Source organism: Protopterus annectens, chromosome 1.part0 (genome assembly GCF_019279795.1).
Source record: "Protopterus annectens isolate FY-2018-M chromosome 1.part0, PAN1.0, whole genome shotgun sequence".
NCBI classification, from domain to species: domain Eukaryota; kingdom Metazoa; phylum Chordata; order Ceratodontiformes; family Protopteridae; genus Protopterus; species Protopterus annectens.
In genome coordinates, this window is record NC_056725.1 from 983,382,181 (window position 1) to 983,401,675 (window position 19,495).

The following is a 19,495-nucleotide window of genomic DNA, read 5'->3' on the forward strand; positions in this document are numbered from 1 at the left end:
GTGTCAAACACCTTGGCGAGATCTAGATAGACTGTGTGAACCACCTTACCCTCAACTATGGCTTTGGTGACTGCTTCAAAGAAGTCTATCAGGTTTAGGAGACATGATCTGCCTTTTACAAACCCGAACTGTGTGGGGTCCAGAGTTTAGAGATTTCCAATGTCTTTGTTTATGAGTTCCATGATGATACGTTGCTTGGCCTTGCAGACCAGGCTCGTCAGGCTAATGGGATGGTAGTTCCCATGGTCTGTTGTGCCCCCCCCCCCCGTTTGTGGAGTGGGATAACCATCACGGTGCACCATTCAATGGGCACAGAGCCTGAGGTGAGGCTGTGATTAAACAAGGTATTTAGGTGGGGTGGCAGTTCATTCTGCAGTTTGTGTAGCTCAGTGACATTTTCTTCTGCAGTCATTAAAACCACATATGCTCCTCCTCATGCAGCAACTGCATAATGCTGAAAAAATGGTGAAAATGGTATGGGATATATGAAGCTGATACAGTAATACTCCCAGCCTGTCCCTTGTACAGGTTGCTAAAGGTCTCTATAGTTGGTATGGTTAAAGCTACACATTCTCAGTCTGGGAAGCTCATGTATGGTTTTCCTATCAACATGCTAATAGAGCACAATCTGGTCATCAGTCAGGTACTGCAGGTTAGATGATGACAGCATTATCAGCATTGGGGCAGAATGCCACTGTGATGCATGTCACTAACAGTGGCTTTAACAGCAACCACTAACATGGGTTGCACTGCTGTAGCTGCTTTTAGCACAAACATTATAGTGTCCTATGCACTTGCAATCCCTGCTGTCTGTAATAGGTGAACTCCACACACAGCATGCATTTTTATAAGCCTCTGAGTCACTGTGTCATGTTTAATGCTATAACTTGAATATTCTATATACATCATTTATATATGTGATGTCATTGCTGTATAGTACATTATTTTTATGCCTGAATTGCTATGTTACATGTGTATCTCTTCCTCAGAAGTCACTGCATACTGTTCTAATTTGTTCAATGCTATACTTGGTTGTCTATGATTATTGGACAATGTTTTCTGTTTCACTTTAGTCCCACAAGTATTATCATCTGAACTAACATGCATGATGTATCACTACATTGTTTGTGCCTTACCATTTCCCAATGCAAAGAGCTATTGTTTTATGTGAAATAAATTAAATGAAAAGTTTAATTACATAATTAGTATTTGTAATCTAAAATCAGATTTGAATTAAAATGAATTATTTAAATGTATTTTACTGGAAATACAATGAACTACAAAATTCATTCTTTCATTCTATCGCTCATTTTGTATTAGTCGGAAGCAAAACCCAAATTTAGCAAACAAGAATGTTTAACTTTATTTTACATCATTGCATATATTATTGGGGGCACTATGTTCTTGCAAATATAGGAGAACTATAAGAAATTTTACTAACTATTTTGATTTAACCTCGCCGCAAGTGAAATATTTTTGCTTTACTGCTTATATTTTGTTTAATATTAAATGTTTTATTGGACAAAAGAAAGAATATTGTAGGAAGGAAACATGTAGCATATAGCTTTATAGTATTGATGAAAAACTAAGATCATGACAGTTTTCAGTAATTGCTAAAATCTTGCTTTTGTGGTGCAAGAGGAAGTCTCAAAAGTAGATATTTACATTCACTCTGGCTTTGTTTGAAGTTTTCTCTACTGCTTATGCATTACTAGACTGCTACTGAAGAAACTTTCAGGTTTTGTAGTTTATGAAGGTGGAGTATCAGACTTTGTGCTGGATCAGAATAAAAATTGGCATGCTGGCAGCACAGTTTTCTGATACTTAAAAGTGAGAAGCAATAGCCAAATATATTCATAAGGAATATTCTTTTATTTTAAATTAACATGCATGCAATTTGAGATAGATAAAAAGAAATAAAAGAAAAAATATTTTCTCAGTTACTGTCAGAAGCCTTCCTAAACATTTATGATTGTTTTACACAGAGTCCAACTGAGGTGTTCTTGCCTGTATATTATTGCTTTAAAAGGTTAGAATGCTTTACTGCTCTAGAAAACAATACATTAGTCTAAAACCTCTGTCACAGGTAATGTCAGCAACTGAAAGTAATTTCACTAAAGCCCTATTCAAACATTCCAGTCTATACCATACTTTTATTTATAAAATATTTTGATGTAGCAAGTCTTGTGCCATACTTTTATTTTATTTATAAAATATTTTGGCATAGCAAAGGAGAAGTAAAAATAGTAACTAATAGACTTGCAATAAACAATATGTTTAAATGTTGTACTGTATTATAAGAGAAGTAAAGAGCTATAGATGGTGTTGAACTGTAACTGATGTCCTTAAGCAGAGCTGTAACAACCAACATGATATATTTATTACTCTGGTTTAATAAAAAAAAATTGCATAATAATGAGAAGTAACTACACAACCCCCTCTAACTCCTATATGGGAGCTGATTCACATGCTTTCTGGAAAAAATGACATAAAGCATCCCTCTGCAAAGTGACACAGATAAAATTACTACACACATTCTATAAGGTATAATTATAGATCAACAACTCAGATGTGACCTCTATGTTAACTTAGTTGTATACAAAAAAAAAAATCAAAAAATATTCTGATATTGTCCTGCGATAACTTAACCATTTGCAGACATAGTCTAACTAAAATTCTGATATCCCATAATCCAAATCTAATAGCATCAGTGAAATGAAAGACTTTGAAGATACATTTTATGTAGTGTATAATGCAAAACTGCAGAGTGAGTCATTTACAATGTGGTGGTTGTGATAACACATAAGTACTCTATGGAATTGTATCCCTTTATGACTATGACCTGAAGACAACAGCAACATATCTAAACAAAAAGCAAAGTATGCTCCATTCAGTTTTAGGGTAAAAAGAAAACTTTAATCCATGCTTTAATACAAAAACTTCATCAGTCTGGTTTATTACATTCTGATGAAGTTTTTGTACGAAAGTGTGGATTAAAGGTTTCATTATGCTAAACCTGAGTGGAGTATACTTTGCTTTCTGTTTTTTCCAGTTTCTGGATTTGGTATTTATTCTATTCTGGACATTAGGTCTTCCTTTTTGGTTTTTATATCTAAACAAAAACTGAAGGAATACCTCGCAACCTCTGAATCTCTGAATCTTGTTTCTCTCCCAGAATATCCTGATATCTCATTCTATTCTACAATAAACCATTTATTCCTGTAAGTTACCTTCTGCAAAATCTAGCTGTGGCACAAACAACTTATATTTTCACAGCCATATAATAATATTATATATATTATATCACTTTTTTACTATTGTGTTGAGCTTTTCCCTACAGGATTCCACCGCAAAATTGTATTTTGTTCAGTTGAACTATTCTGGTAAACAAATGGAAGGAAAATATATAAATAATAAATATATTTAACAGTGGATGCAAATCATTTCGAAAAAGCATCTCAGCATGAAAGTCAGTGTCCCAAATAAACTTTGTACATTAGTTATCTAATCAATTAAGGTCAAATGGTCATTACACAATAAATAACTCCAAACAAGCACAATTACTAAATCCTAGCCACCAAGAGATGTTTGAAATGGCATATTTATGGCATAATTAACCTACTGGTCAGGCAAGTGAAATGAGAAATATTGTAACTTTCAGCACTTCTTTAGTACAATTACCATTAAGGTATTATAAGTGTTTTTTGCATAAATAAAAATACACTAATATTGTCAATATTATCTGTAGGCAATGGAGATTTATTTATCACAGAAACAAATAATATCAGATAAAACATAGACAAGTATGAAAATTCCAAGATTTTTTCCATACCAAACCTGGCACCTCAAATCGGAAAGTCTTTCAAAGGGTTAAACAGAAAAATGACACACCACACCACATTGATAAATAATAAAATAAATACGTAAATAATAATAATAATAATAAACAAATTACAACTGATGAATTAACCAAACAGCGCTTGCCATGGAAAATCCATATTCAAAGCGGCACAGTGGTGCAGCGGTTAACGTTGTCACCTCACAGCAAGAGGTTCTCCGGTTCGATTCTCGGCTGGGGTGCCTTCTGTGTGGAGTTTGCATGTTCTCCCTGTGTTCGCGTGGGTTTCCTCCGGGTACTCCGGTTTCCTCCCACATTCCAAAGACATGCATCTGGAGCGTTTCTCCCCGGGCCTCCGCTGAAAACAGGCTCTGTCGAACCTAGTCGGACATTCCCGGTCAATAAATGTTAAATAAATAAAAAAATAAATAAAAAAGCAATACATGTCCAAATTTCAAAATGTATATTGCTTCCAGTCTTTTTTAATTCTTTGTGTCTATATTCCTAAGGAAATTTTTGAGATGTCTTAAGAATTCATATTTCAGACTCAAAGAGGAAAGGTCACCATAATAAACATTTACCAAATGTTGTGCAACACTATTGACAATATATGTGTGCTCCTGTTTTCTTATCTTGCTAAAATTAATTATTTTTCTTCCGTAATATTTTTTTCACAAGAACAGATAATAACAAAAATTACAACATCATAAAAGCATTTAAAATGTTGAATAATAGGAAAAATACTTACCACTAATATTCCAGTGCATATTATGTGATATTAATTTACATGGTGTGCAGCGTCTGCGAGGAAAATTACCAGGCCAACCCGTACCAACCAATATATGTACCTCTGAAGCAAAATAACTATGAATCAAGTTATCAACAGCATTAGTGCCAACTTAGAATGATATTTTAGGAAAATATGTCAATAATCCTCTTAATCTATTACCTAATCAAATAATTTGACAGTGTTTTCTAATAAAGCCAATTATAGTTGAAGTCACAAAGGTGTGTTTAACAGCATAAGATATGGGCTGTGCTTGTTGATTAAAAATCTTGGTATTGCCTATCCATTTATTTGTTTGCGATTTTTGACTAGTTATATGAATTAATTTTTTAACCCTTTTAGCCATGACTCAGCATCAAAGAACAAGCATAGCCAAAAGCAAGACTACATGCTATAAAGGAACTCTATATAGGCATAAAACATGGCATGCAGAAGATAGTAAAAATGTCTATCAGAAGGTATTCTATAGACCGAATATGTTGAAGACAGTAACAGTACAAAATGAATTAAATATATCATTATATACAATTTAAACAGTAAAAGTTCAAATTTCAGTTCATATGAGGATGTCAAAAGGAAATGTTCTATGAAATAGTGGCTTGTGATGTTTATCTACTCAACCATTGTAATGAGAGTATGTGTAAATGGTTCTTTGTGTTCTGTCATTACTTTTTTAAAGGTTTGCCAATTTCTTATTTTATTTGGTAGGTAGTCCTTTATGGTAGGTCCTTTGCTGGGAAAAAAAATGAATGCCATACATTTTTTGAAACAAAATCAGGCCAGTATCCTGACCGCTACTGTGGGCATGATGTTTAAGAGAAATTTTAACTCTCAGAGGTGGCAACAACTTAGTTTTATTAGTTTGACTAGTAACATTCCTACAGAAGATTTGTCCATTTTGGGTCTTTAGAGTATCACATTGATGTGTGCATGCATCTGCCATTAATAAGAATCTACATATTTTGTTTATAACTACCTGTATTCTTGAAGTGTTGTATGAAGACTGTAAAAATGAGATCTCAAATTCTAGCATTCAGAAAAATACATTTTTGCTATCTGAGTAATATGAAAAAGGATGTTAGAATTTCTCTAACATAATTTTAGTTGGACTACTACTTTGCTTGTTACATTGTCAATATGGGTAGTGAATGTTAAGGAAGGATCCAGAGTGACATTTAGATATTTGTATTTAGTGACATCAGGGAAGGTATTTTCCTGTATTTATTTATATTCAGTGACAACAAGGAAGTTATTATCCTAAGATCTTTAAAGAGCAGGGTTGGTAGGCTCACTAATTTCAGTGCTGTGGAAAACAGCGTTATATTATTTTTTGGGAGTAGATTGATAGGCTGTTGGAGGAAGACCATAGACAAAAATAAATTATGCTCTTTTATAAGTTTGCAGAACTCAGTGTGATTTACTCCATTTTATCAGCAATGTATTGTCATGACTGAACTTACATAATATTCTCCCTGGGATTCAGTAAACACCGTGTAAGCTTCACACAAAGCCTACATGGAGTTTACATGTGTGTGATGTAATGTGAGGTAAGCAGCATTGCTAATTGCATATTCATGCCGTGCACCATGTTTAAACATAAATATTGGTGGTTTCATGGCCAGCAACAGTGTTGCTGGCCAGGAAACCATGCAACACAGCATGGATAGAAAACCTGTTTAACTCAGGGCACAGTAGTTTTGATGGTTTGTGCAAAATGCCACAGTGATTACCGGGGCTTAACAGATAATATTTCTTGCCGCTCTCAAGCTCTTAATGCAAGAAATTTGGACAAAGCACAACATAAATGGAGGACAGTGACCCAGAAATAGGGACAGATTATACGTACTTATTCTTTTAAACTTAGAAATGTGCTAGAATAACAAGGTGTTTGTATAAAGATACATTTTCTGAAGAATTTTAAGTTTGAAACTTAAATGTATGTAATCATTGTGTAACATTAGTCCCATGATCATCCGAGTGACATGGCAGAAAACCACAGGTTTTAAAAGGAACACACCAAAAGATATACAAGGCAAAAATCTGGGCAGTTGAGAAGTATGATAGTTATGTATATGGTCCAAACACAGTACAGGAAAGTGTATACGGTGCAGTGTATTGTGAAATTCCATATCTGGAATTCTGTACCAAAGCTGTATAAATGATCTGTAAGGGTACATGGACTACTACGCAAAACTAAATACTCAGGGGAAGTGTGTGTATTGAATAGGGACACACAGATGAATTGCAGAAATGAACACAGGAAAGAAGACAGGTGAAACAACCTACTATACAACTGATGAGGGCATGTCAATGGAAGACAGTTGTAGCAGCAACACCAGTTGCATATCACTATGGTGAAAATGTGTATTATGTGACTGTCACACAATCATATTGAGATCTGAAGATTATATTACACCACTGTACTTGAATCTCATCAGAAAACTAATATAGAGTATAATGCTCTCCTTTGCATACACTTCACCAGACACATGAAGCAAATGGAGAGACCTCAAGGTTTCTCACCAAGAAAGCACAGGGCCTATAGACCATGCAATGATTATTTGGATAGACTGATGTTCATGTCACTGTAATCTGGATTGACCCTGCCTTCATGGGAATAGTGCAAATCCACAAATCAGATATAGCTGATGACATCAGCAGTGTCTGGTGAGGAGAATGTGGTAATAAAACTGTCTCAATTGCTGGTGTAAAAGGTTCTCTGTAATGCCATGTAAGTCACACACAACACACACACACACACACACACACACACACACACACACACACACACACACACACACACACCAGTTGACTGCAGTGAGAATAGAACCTCTAATTATCTAAGCACACAGACTATAGAACTCTGTATTTAAGACAACTACCACAGCTCAAGTCTGACTTTCAGTGTCTCAGACAACAGTTTATAGCTTATGGCATTAGCAGTGTCTGGTGAGGAGAATAGGGCAATAGTAGTGTCCCACATGCTGGTGTAAAACACTCTCTGTAATGTCAAGCAAGTGCACACACATGTACAACTGATTGCAGTGAAAACATAACCCCTATTTATCTAAGTACTCAGACTAAGAACTCTGTATTTAAGGCAACCACCACAGCTCATGTCTGACTTGCAGTGTCTCAGACAACACTTTATAGCTGATGACATCAGCACTGTCTGGTGAGGAGAAAATGACAATAACAGTTTTCAACATGCTGATGTAAAAGGCTCTCGGTAATGTCAAGCAAGTGCACACACACACAAACACACACGCACACACACACACACACACACACACACACACACACACACACACACACACACACACACACACACACACACACCATTACACAGACTACATAACTCAGTAACCACAGCCACAGCACAGGTCTGACTTTTATAAGGCTGGAGGGCAACTTATAGTACATGACATCAGCACCAAATGTAGTAGAGAAGATGTTGGGAGGCCTGCATGAAACGGATGCTTAGGCAAGTACGAGTATCAAAACACTGTCAATCCATGGGATTGGAGCGGTAACTGTATGATGCACACTTCTGCTATTCTGGATAGACACACACACACACACACACACACACACACACACACACACACACACACACACACACACACACACACACACACACACAGTTGACTGCAGTGAGAACAGAACCCCTACACAGACTACAGAGCTTAGTAATATATGCAAGTGCCACTGCACAAGTCTGACTTTTGTAAAACTGCAGGCCAACTTATAGTGAGGACATCAGCAATAAATGTAGGAGATAAGATGATGGGGGGCCTGCAGAGGTTCATAACTTCATAGGTCCCTAAGAGGTTACTAGGCTATGGCCCTAGGGCCTTTACAAACCTAGCCATGTAAAAACCCAAGTACCCTGTCAAAGGAAAAATTTACTTTAAAAATGATCAAAACACGGTAGGTTCAGGTTAAGGCACTTTAATCTTGCAGCAAGGAGACAAAAAAGTGCTAATACAGAGTTTGTCTAACCAGAAACAGGAAATACTTTCATTTTTATACATTCTCAAACTAGTTATGGCCTACCAAGCTGACATAACAGATTACCACCTTTTTCATCATCATCTGCCGACCATCATTCCCATGAATTTCTGCTGATTTATCAATTTTTATGTAAAACTTCCTGAGGAAAACAACATGGCCTTGATTACTCCCAGTTAGATACATGTTATGTTACCATTCAAGGTATTATAGCTAATTCAAGCACAATGCTAGCAGTTAATTTCTCTAATAATCCTTTGTCTACTTTATCTCTAAGTTACTGCAGCTGCACATGTTCTCATGCTTCAAACAGAGCTGATTGTCTAAAATCATTACATTTACAGAATATAGTATTGTTCATTCATTCATTCCTGACCTAGCAGATAAGTACCTGCTTCTCAAGTACATTTGCCAAAGGCATAAACATGAATATTGCTGTGCTAGCAGTTACTAGGTCAGAGGGCAATTTGCAAGTTTCAGAAAGCATACTGCAGTTTTCAAAAAAGCATCTTTTTCAGTCTCATATGAAACTCAATTTATATATAACACAGTGCATGAAAAATAGAATGAAAAGCATATTGAATCACTTGATTATTAATTGACATTAAGCATACACACATTAATGCATATTTTTCTAACATTTCCCTCCTGTTAATACTTTTTAATTCTATTTTCAAAAAAGAATAAACAGTTTGCTTCTTTTCCTAACCTCTTCCATTCAGGATTTGCAGTTAAGAAAGTCATTCAATTTAAACTTTTATGAAAGTGTTTCACATTCTAGCAGCTCTTCAAATTCAGTACTTTGATACATAGTCTCAGATACTGATATATCTATGAATTCTTTGATTAATTTCTTCATGCAGGGGATTCCAAAACAAACACAAACTTCTATTAGGAGTAATCCTACCCCAATGGCAATCAATATGTTCATAAAGATGGAACACCACCCCCCAAATACACTCTGGAAAAAGTCTGTCAGAGGGTTTGGGCCTGGTTTGGTCATGGCCGACACTTGCTGAATCACCTCGAGATGGTCGTTAATTTCATGCTGATGGTCAGGAATAAACGCACAGCATTCTTCTTTGATTAAAGCGCATGTCCCACCCCTCACCGTTAGGGTGAAGTCAAAAGCCATTTGGTTTTTGAGTACTACAGTTCTCATGGCATTCAGTTCATCAGTTATCAGTTCGAGAGCAGAAAAGTCACATTACTCATTACTTCGAGAAGTTTTGACAGTTTTTGCAGCTCCCATATTGATTTAACTGCACCATATGCAGGTAATATACCTGCCCAGGATATGACAGCATCACTCAAGTCCATGTGCGCAAGTTTGGTTCCCACATTACGATGGTCTTTCCAGCCCACTTTGATCTGTCCCACTGGATTCTCGGGTTTCTTAACAGTCTTTTTGGTCACATCTTGGGTATTTCGAATACTTCCCTGAGGCAAAATTGCAGTGTGCCAGACGGCCGGGACCAGGTACCCCAAAAACAACTGCCAGACCAATTCTCAAGTAACCATTTATATGCCTTTTTACCACACACAAAATAACTGTCCTCTACTTTAGTTGTTACTTTGTTACAAAATGACTGCCCTGCATGAAACATTTTCCTATCTATTACAGATAACTGTTTAAAAAGTACAGGATTACGTTGTACCTGATCAAGAGTCTTATGCATAGATTTCAAAAATGAGTCATAATCTGTACTACAAGATCCACTCAAGTTGTTTGGTTTTCTATAACATTTATACTGTACTGTGACATTACACTTACTCCATCCCACTTGGATGGTGTCATTTTTGTAAAAACATACAATTCCTTTTTGTGTTACAGGCAAATACAGTGCTACCTTATCATGTGCTTTAGTAGCAACTGTGTCAGAAACCAGATTTTCCCAGGTCTCATTGACCCCTAGGGGGATAGCAGCCATCAATAAACCCCCGTATTTTGTTGGTATGGCCGTACAGACCCAGCAGTTTGAAACATTAAAAGTCTCAGCATATACACATGTAATTGCCTAATAAGTGTTAAAGTTGGGATGCCAGTCTATATTTGGTTCATTACGTCTAATCAATTCAACTTTTGTGCCAGGAAAAAGGAGTGGCCACAACAAAAAGAACAGTGTGATTAGCATAGCTATTAAAATGATCATACAAGTTTTCTGAGGTTGCTCAATGTCTCTATTCACTCTGTACTTGGCCATTACATTCTCGTTGTACAACAGTAACACAGTTTTTGTCCAATTCAAAGTTCTTAACCAGTTTACAGTGCGTCAAATGAATCCAGGAAGCTCGCTCCGCGATCTTGACTGCAGTGGGTGTTGACAGTAGTACCTGGTACGGTCCTTCCCACTTCGGATAACTCCAATTCTTTCGCTTCACAATCTTCACCCAGACCCAGATGCCTGGGGCTACTGGTGCTTCCGATTTCAGTTGTTCTTTATCTGAAACAGAATTTAACTGCAAAAGTTTGTTATTCAAAAATCGCCTCATATACCCTGCAAGTGAACTATCAGCCTCTTGCTCTGCAGACATGAGAGGTTTCCACTGAGGTATATAATATGCCCTCCCAAACAAAGTTTCAAAAGGAGTTAATCCCTTTGCATTTGGAACAGTTCTCATGCTCAACAGTGCTAAAGGCAAACAGTGCACCCAGTTCTTCTGTGTCTCGGTCATCAATTTCCTAAGCTTGTTCTTCAACACCCCATTATGCCTCTCTACTAACCCTACAGATTGGGGATGGTAAGCGCAGTGATTCTTTAATGATATCCCAAAATAACGACTAAGTTGCTGTACTGTTTTGTTCACGAAATGTGTACCGTTATCACTATAAATCTTCTCCGGTATGCCAAATCTGGGTATAATTTCTTTAACAAGGACCATTGCAACAGTAGCTGCATCTGGATTTTTAGTTGGAAAAGCTTCTACCCATTTGAAAAACATATCTATAATGATAAGGCAATACTTTTTATTCTCGCATTTATTCAATTCTATGAAATCCATACAAATAGTATGAAACAGATACGGTGGTGTAGGGAAACTCCCTTGCTTAGGCTTCAATGCCCCTTGGTCGTGATGCCTGTTACAAACATGGCATGCTGCACAGAAATGTTTTGTATAATTTGTAAATCCATAGGTTGTAAACACTCGATTCACTGTTGAGACATGGCTCTGCCCATGGCTCAACAAAGCTGCATATCTAAACAAGTTAGATGGCAAAATTGGTTTCTTTTCCTTGGAGATGTACAGTCCCTTTTCAAGGATTGCTCCTCATTTTATCCACTTCTGTTTTTCTACATTTGTAGTAAGTGTCTGCATTGTTTTTAACATTTCTAAATCTAAAGTCTCAGAGGGTTGTAATTCCTCACGCAAAAGAAAAGCTTCTGAGGCAGAAGCTGCTTGCTTCACAGCTATATCAGCCCACGCATTACCTTTTGAAATCCTATCCTGTTGCTTGGTATGAGCTACGCATTTGCAAATACTACTTTTTGAGGTAACTGAATAGAGTCTAATAGATCTAAAATGAATTGCGCATGATTAATTGGTTTACCAGTAGATGTTATCATTCCTCTATTTTTCCACTGCTGTGCAAACACATGTACAGTAGAAAAAGCATACTGACTGTCAGTATAAATGTTCACTTTCTTACCTTTTGCTAAGGTACATGCCCTTCTTAAGGCAATCAACTCTGCCACTTGTGCAGATAAATTGTGTGGTAAAGATTTTGCTTCTAAAGTTTCAGTATCAGAAACGACTGCATACCCCACTAGGATCTGTCCTGTAGGACCCCTCCTGCACGAGCCATCCACATAGTATGTCACCTCGGCATTATCCAAGGGAACATCCGTAAGGTCTGGTCTAGGTAATGTCTTTTGCTCAATCTCCTGCAGGCAGCAGTGCGGTTTGCCATCTGCAGGGGTTGGGAGCAAGGTTGACGGATTTAAAGTTGTACATCATTCAATTGTCATATGAGGTTGGCTCAACAGTATAGTCATACAGGAAAGATGTCTAGCAGGAGAAAGATATGCTACTTTTTCTTGCAGTAAAATAATTGCGACTGCATGAGGCACTCTCAATGTGAGATGGTGGAATAACACTACTGAGGCCAAAGTCTGCACTGCCATTGCAGCTGAAACTACTGCTTGTACACAGTGGGGCAGGGACCGCACCACTGGGTCTAACTGTGATGAGTAGTAAGCTATGGGGCATTGCTTGTCCCCATGCTGCTGTGTCAATACTGATGTCATATAACCCTGCTTACAGTCTACAGTTTGAAAAAATTGCTTATGATAGTTTGGTACTCCTAAAACTAAGGATGATGTTATCAGTTGTTTCAGCTTGCAGAAAGCTGCTTCTGCTTCTGGTGTCCATTGTAATAAATCTTGTGTGGCCATTGGCTTTTTAAATATTAAATTGGCCAGCGGAGCAGATTCCAAAGCATAATTTGGTATCCAGCTTCGACAAAAATTAGTAGTTCCCAGGAAGGACATCATTTCCTTCTTGGTAGTTGGTCTAGGTGCCTGTAATATTGCTGTTTTTCTATCTTTGTCTAATATTCTACCTTCCTTGGCTATTACATATCCAAGTACTTAACCTGTTTTCTCCAAAGTTGTAGTTTGTCCTTGTTTACTTTGTGACCTTGGGTAGCTAAAAACTGTAATAATGCTATGGTGTCCTCTTTGCATTCTTGCTGGGTGGGGGCTGCCAGCAGAATGTCGTCTACATAAAGTAAAATCTGACTACCTCTCTGTGGGATAAATCCCGACAGGTTGCTTGCCATTTCTTGTGCAAATATTGTTGGACTTTCACAATATCCCTGTGGTAATCTTGTATATGTATACCGCTTTCCCTGAAATGTAAATGCAAACCAATATTGTCTGTCAGGGTGTATCAGTATCGAGAAAAATGCATTACTAATATCTACCACAGAAAAATATTTTTGCTGAGGCTTTAAATCATTCAGTAAGGTGTGTGGGTTTGGCACCGTCGGTGCACTGGGTATAACTGCATTATTTACAGCTTGTAAATCTTGGACCATACGCCATTCCCCGTTTGATTTCCTGACAGGAAATAAGGGTGTATTACATGGTGAATCAGGAGATTCTATTAAGACCCCTTCCTTAAGTAAGGCTGCTATTAAAGGTTTGATTCCTATCTCTGCATCCTTTCTCAAGGGATACTGTCTTTTCTGGGGTCTAAATGCTGACTTTGGTGTAATGGTAACTGGTCCTGCTGTTCGTATAAGTCCTACATCCGATTTCCCTGTTGACCAGAGAATGTCTGGTATGCTTTGCAAGGATTTTTCCTCTTCTTCTAATAAGAGTAATACTCAGCTATTCTCACTAGCCTGTGAGTGCACAGCTGGGTGTGTCTGTGTTATCCAATTCAATTTCTGTTTCTGTACTCCTTGTTCGGAGAGTTCTAATTCTGTCTGCTTTTCCCACCTTGTGACTTTTTCACCTAAGTCTGCCCATTTCAAATTTCTATTTTTAGTTAAGTTAACATGTGGCAATCAATTAGATTTGTAAAGTGTTAAAAATTCCTGGGGCAATGAACAGCTTACTACACTATTTCCCTCTGTGTCCCAGTACAAGTTTCATAACACTTGTCTGTTCACATGGTTCTGAAACAATTCCTGCTCATAATCTTTATCAGGTCCTGGTCTATTACAGTAATATAGAGTACAATGCAACAAATGCTGTTTGTCAATGTTGAGGGAGGGGAACTTACTGATGGCAACGTTCATCAGTTCTTCGGTTACTGCCCCTGGACCAGTCATAACTAAGTCCTGGCTGTACCAATAATATGTCTCACCCTCTGGTCACACTACAAAAGTATCCATTTGTCGCTGTGCTTCCATACCCTGCATGGTTGGAACTACGGCTATGCCAACTATCTGCATTAAGCCTCTACCCAAACGGTTTACTGGGCATTTTGCAGAAACTGCAATTGTACTTTTCTGGGTCATCCCTGAAACGGGGTCTGTTATTGCTATGACATGGGAGAGTGGCTCCCGATACAGCTGTCCATTAGCTGCCTTCACTAGTATATAATCTGGTGATTCTGAATTTTCAGGTAATTTGGAAGGGTGTATCAGGGTCCGTGAAGCCCCTGAGTCACACAAAAATTTGATTTCCCTCCCCTCTACCAGAAGTGTCACTTCCAGTTTTGTATCTGCTAAGTAAAGTTCTAGGCTCAATAAAGCTAATTCCAAAATTTCATTTTCTTCAATGTCTGCAAATTCATGTACATCCTCTACCCCTTCTGTCACATCCTCTACCCTTGCTATCACATTTGCACTTGTCTTTTCCTGTTTATTTTTATACAGTGATTCCTGACTATCATATAGTCATTCCTAATCTTCCTTATTTTCTGTAGTCACCTTCTTATTTAGCATGCAATCCCTTGCTAAATGTCCTTTTTTCCCGCACTTAAAATATTCACCTTTTTTCTTTCTTTCTTCAAAATCTTCTAATCGCTTGTCAGATTGCTTATTTTCTTGGGCATTTTTCTTACCCTTTCTCCCAGTTTGTACTACAAATACTTCTGACCCATCTTCTGCCGAAAATACTTGAGTTTTCTTTTTACTATTAAAATGTCTCTCTGCATGTCTAGCATATTCAAGTAATGGCTGCAGTCTGCTTGTACGATGATCTACCATGTGCTTTGTAATAAAGCTGCTAATGGGAGTTATACTACCCTTCAAGAATGCATTCTTTAGGTGTTGTTCATATGGGGAATCTTGTGTCTGATTTTCTGGTATCTGCATTCTGCAGTGGTTATTAAAACATTCTAACAGTCTAGCATAATGTCTAGCATAATATCTAGCATAATATCTATCAACTGTTTCACCTTCTTGTTGAATGCACTGATTAATGCAAGTCCAATCAGCCCTAAGCTTCCATTTTTCAGAGATTCGGTCTGTCAGACCTTTCACTCTGCTATCCAGTTCTACATTAGCATGTTGGAGTGGTCTAAGCTGTGCGTCATGAGGATTCCAGTTGCCACTGATCATGTGCCAATCTGGACCAACAATTTGTCTAACTACATTTTCTACTTCTTCTCCATTCAAATGGTAACTTAATCTCATACCCTGTAAGTCTTCTAAAAATTTCTGAAAATTCACTTTCGGATGGGGAATTCCCTCTGTGGCTTTCCGGATATCTTCCGGTGTCCACGGTCTATAAACTAAAAGAGTCAGATCCTGCCCTGCCTGTCCTGCCTGAGGATTTGGTACTTCTATGAGTGGACATATTTCTTCCTCACTCATAGCTTGTGATTTTTTATTTATTTCACATAATTCAATCTCCCTTCTCAAGTCACGTGTTCGAGACCTTGTCTCGATAGTATCCCTGACAAATGGTTTTGATGCTGTAGAAACAGCTGGATATAGCGGAGGTGGATCAGCTTGTCCACTTGCTTCATATTCTGGTAAGGGAAGTGGAGGGGGCGAAGGAGGGGCCGTTGCTATTACCAAGTTATTATCTTCTTTGTCTAAAAACATAGTTTTTGAATTCTTTATTTTCTGTTCCCTGCGATTTGCTTCCTCAAGCCACCTATGCACCTGAGGGACTCCTAATTGTCATTGCTTTTTTAATTGACCTTTTGCATCTGCTTTTAGATGCCTGACAAGTTTAATAAGTGTGAGTTTATCTAAATTACCATCGGATTTATACTTATCAACCCATTTTGTATAATACTTAACATTGTCGGCACGCTGTAATTGCATATACTTCGTGTCTTCAGTTAGGGGTGGGTCTCGGGAGCTTTTCCTACACTGATTTCCCATTGTTGCCTTAGTTAAGCTGTAAAATGTTACGTAACCCTTTTTATCATGTGGTACCACAGTTCTATACCTTTTCACAGTTTATCTAGAATAACTGCCTACCTATTCTGTTTCCCTGATCTATGACAAAAACAGTAACCCCTTTTTCTGTCCCTGATCTGCACATGCAAATCTTCCTGACAAAAAACAGTTCTGTAATTAGTCCCTGATCTTAAAACCGAAATAAGGTAATTCCTCCTTACCTGACCCTTCGTGAGTTGATCCACCGGATCGTTGACTCGTCCTCCAATCCCAGATCAGAAACAGTGGCTGGCCTCTTTCGAACGACAATTTAGTCGGAGGTCTTTCAAAACAGAAGAGCCGATTTTGGCCTCTTCTCCGTATGGATGCATACCACCGGGCCCAATTCTGACCTAGGCCTAGAGTGAGAGGTACTTTCCGGCTTGAAGGACCAAATTGTCAAAGGAAAAATATACTTTATAAATGATCAAAACATGGTTAAGGCACTTTAATCTTGCAGCAAGGAGACAAAAATGTACTAATACAGAGTTTGTCTAACCAGAAACAGGAAATACTTTCATTTTTATACATTCTCAAACTAGTTATGGTCTACCAAGCTGACATAACAGATTACCACCTTTTTCATCGTCATCTGCCGACCATCATTCCCATGAATTTCTGCTGATTTATCAATTTTTATGTGAAACTTCCTGAGGAAAACAACATGGCCTTGATTACTCCCAGTTAGATACATGTTATGTTACCATTCAAGGTACTATAGCTAATTCAAGCACAATGCTAGCAGTTCATTTCTCTAATAATCCTTTGTCTACTTTAAGTTACTGCAGCTGCACATGTTCTCACATGTTTGAACAGAGCTGATTGTCTAAAATCATTACATTTACAGAATATAGAACAAAAAGAAAAGTGGCAGGACACTGCTGCTTAACTATAAAACCATTTAATAAAACTCTAAAAACACTCTGTAATCTCTCATACAAAAAAAAAAAAAAAAAGTAAGCTTGTTCATTCATTCGTTCCTGACCTAGCAGATAAGCACCTGCTTCTCAAGTACATTTGCAAAAGGCATAAACATGAATATTGCTGTGCTAGCAGTTACTAGGTCAGAGGGCAATTTGCAAGTTTCAGAAAGCATACTGCAGTTTTCAAAAAAGCATCTTTTTCAGTCTCATATGAAACTCAATTTATATATAACACAGTGCATGAAAAATAGAATGAAAAGCATATTGAATCACCTGATTATTAATTGGCATTAAGCATACACACATTAATACATATTTTTCTAACATACCCTTATTGAGAATAGTTAGATGTTTGTTGTTAGTAGAACAATTTTGTGATCAGCACTGACTGCCCCCCTGAGTTGAATTTATAATCCCCTATCCTGTTGTCAAATTTGTGTTTAGATAGGGTCATTGTGGGAGCCTAATACAGTGGGGAGGCAATTGCTGGGAGATGTATCTGTCGCTCCAGTATGTTCTGTTTATGTCACAAGTTAGGTTGAGATTCCTGGAGCAAGTTATTCTTGTCCCATTTGAATTATGGATATCCAATATTTACATTAGGGCAGGGCCCAGGATTACTCTGTAGGCCAGACCCAGATCACCTCTCAGGAGTCTATATAATACTGAGTACAGTGACCGGGCTTTCAGTCTTTCCATGTATGTCATGTTTTGGATGCCCTGGATTCTCTTTGTCAGAAACTTCTGTGGTCTCTGCAGTTGCTGCAGGTGTCTCATGAGGTACATAGAGAAAGGAGCATTGCACTCAATTAGTGGTCTGATAAGGGTCAAGTACAGCAGAGCTATGACCTCTCTGGTCTTGAATGTGATGCCCTTAGTTATGAGTTGGGCAATATAGAATGTGTGTCTTACCACTATGGACACATAGTGATTGAAGTTTAGATTGCTATCAACCTGTATTCTCAAGTCTCGCACCATTGAGTTTGAGCTTAGGGGATTGCTAAGTATAACATAATTAGCAGGCCTACTTTTTGACAAAGGGGACAAAGATGCATTTTCAGTCCATGAGTTTGGCACCAATCATTTGTCTCTGCCAGGCATTTTTAGAATATGTTAACATCACCGAGGGACTCTATATAATTGTGCCCAGTTGACATTCATCTAATAACTTGGTAAGCCACAGGCCATCTACCATTGCCTGGATTTCAGAGAAATGGTGTATAAACAGTAAAGGCCCAGCACAGACCTTTGTGGTACTCCACTGGTAACTGGTCTACTGGTGGAGGTGGATCCCCACCTTTGACAGTGTGGGTTCTGTCAGTGAGCCAGTTGGCTATCCCTCTAGTAATGTATGGGTTAATCCCCAGATGAGAGAGTTTATCTATGATACCTGAATGGGGGATTGTGTCAATGGCCTTGGCTAAATCAAGATAGATGGTATGTCCTGCTTTTCCTCATCCAGGGCTATGAGGACAATATCAGTGAAGTACACTAGGTTTAATAAGCAAGATCTACCCTTGATAAAAACAATATTGGTTGTGTCAATAGTGTTGAAGGTTACCTATATCCTTGTGGATAAGGAACATGATGAATCTTTCCATAGCCTTGCAGATAAGGCTGGTTAGGCTTATAGGTCAATAGTTCCCAGGGTCACCTGATGGATGTGTATACAGGTTCAACTGTGAAGATAGTGCTAGTTCTGCATGTTACCAGTTTGAAGTGCATTGCATATCACACAACATTTGATAATACTTTACGTAGTATGGTTGATATATTCGTGAAAAAGTACAGGAGACACTAGGGTTGCAGCGCATGGGGGAGGCAACACATGGCTGCATTGTATAAATGTGACATACTGTTCAGTTTGTTAAGTTTCCACATCTAGTTTCATGGCATGAAGAGTAAAATGGACAGTAAACAGCACTAATACATGTTAAATTTGACTTTGCATAGTGAAGTCATAGGCAGCCAGTTTGCGCAGTGGTTGGTAAAGTATTTGTGCATGTGAGATTCACATTTCCATTATTTCCCTGTTTGCATGTAGTTAAGCACTGTGCAAATGCGAGCCATATTGTTAAATTTCAGAGATT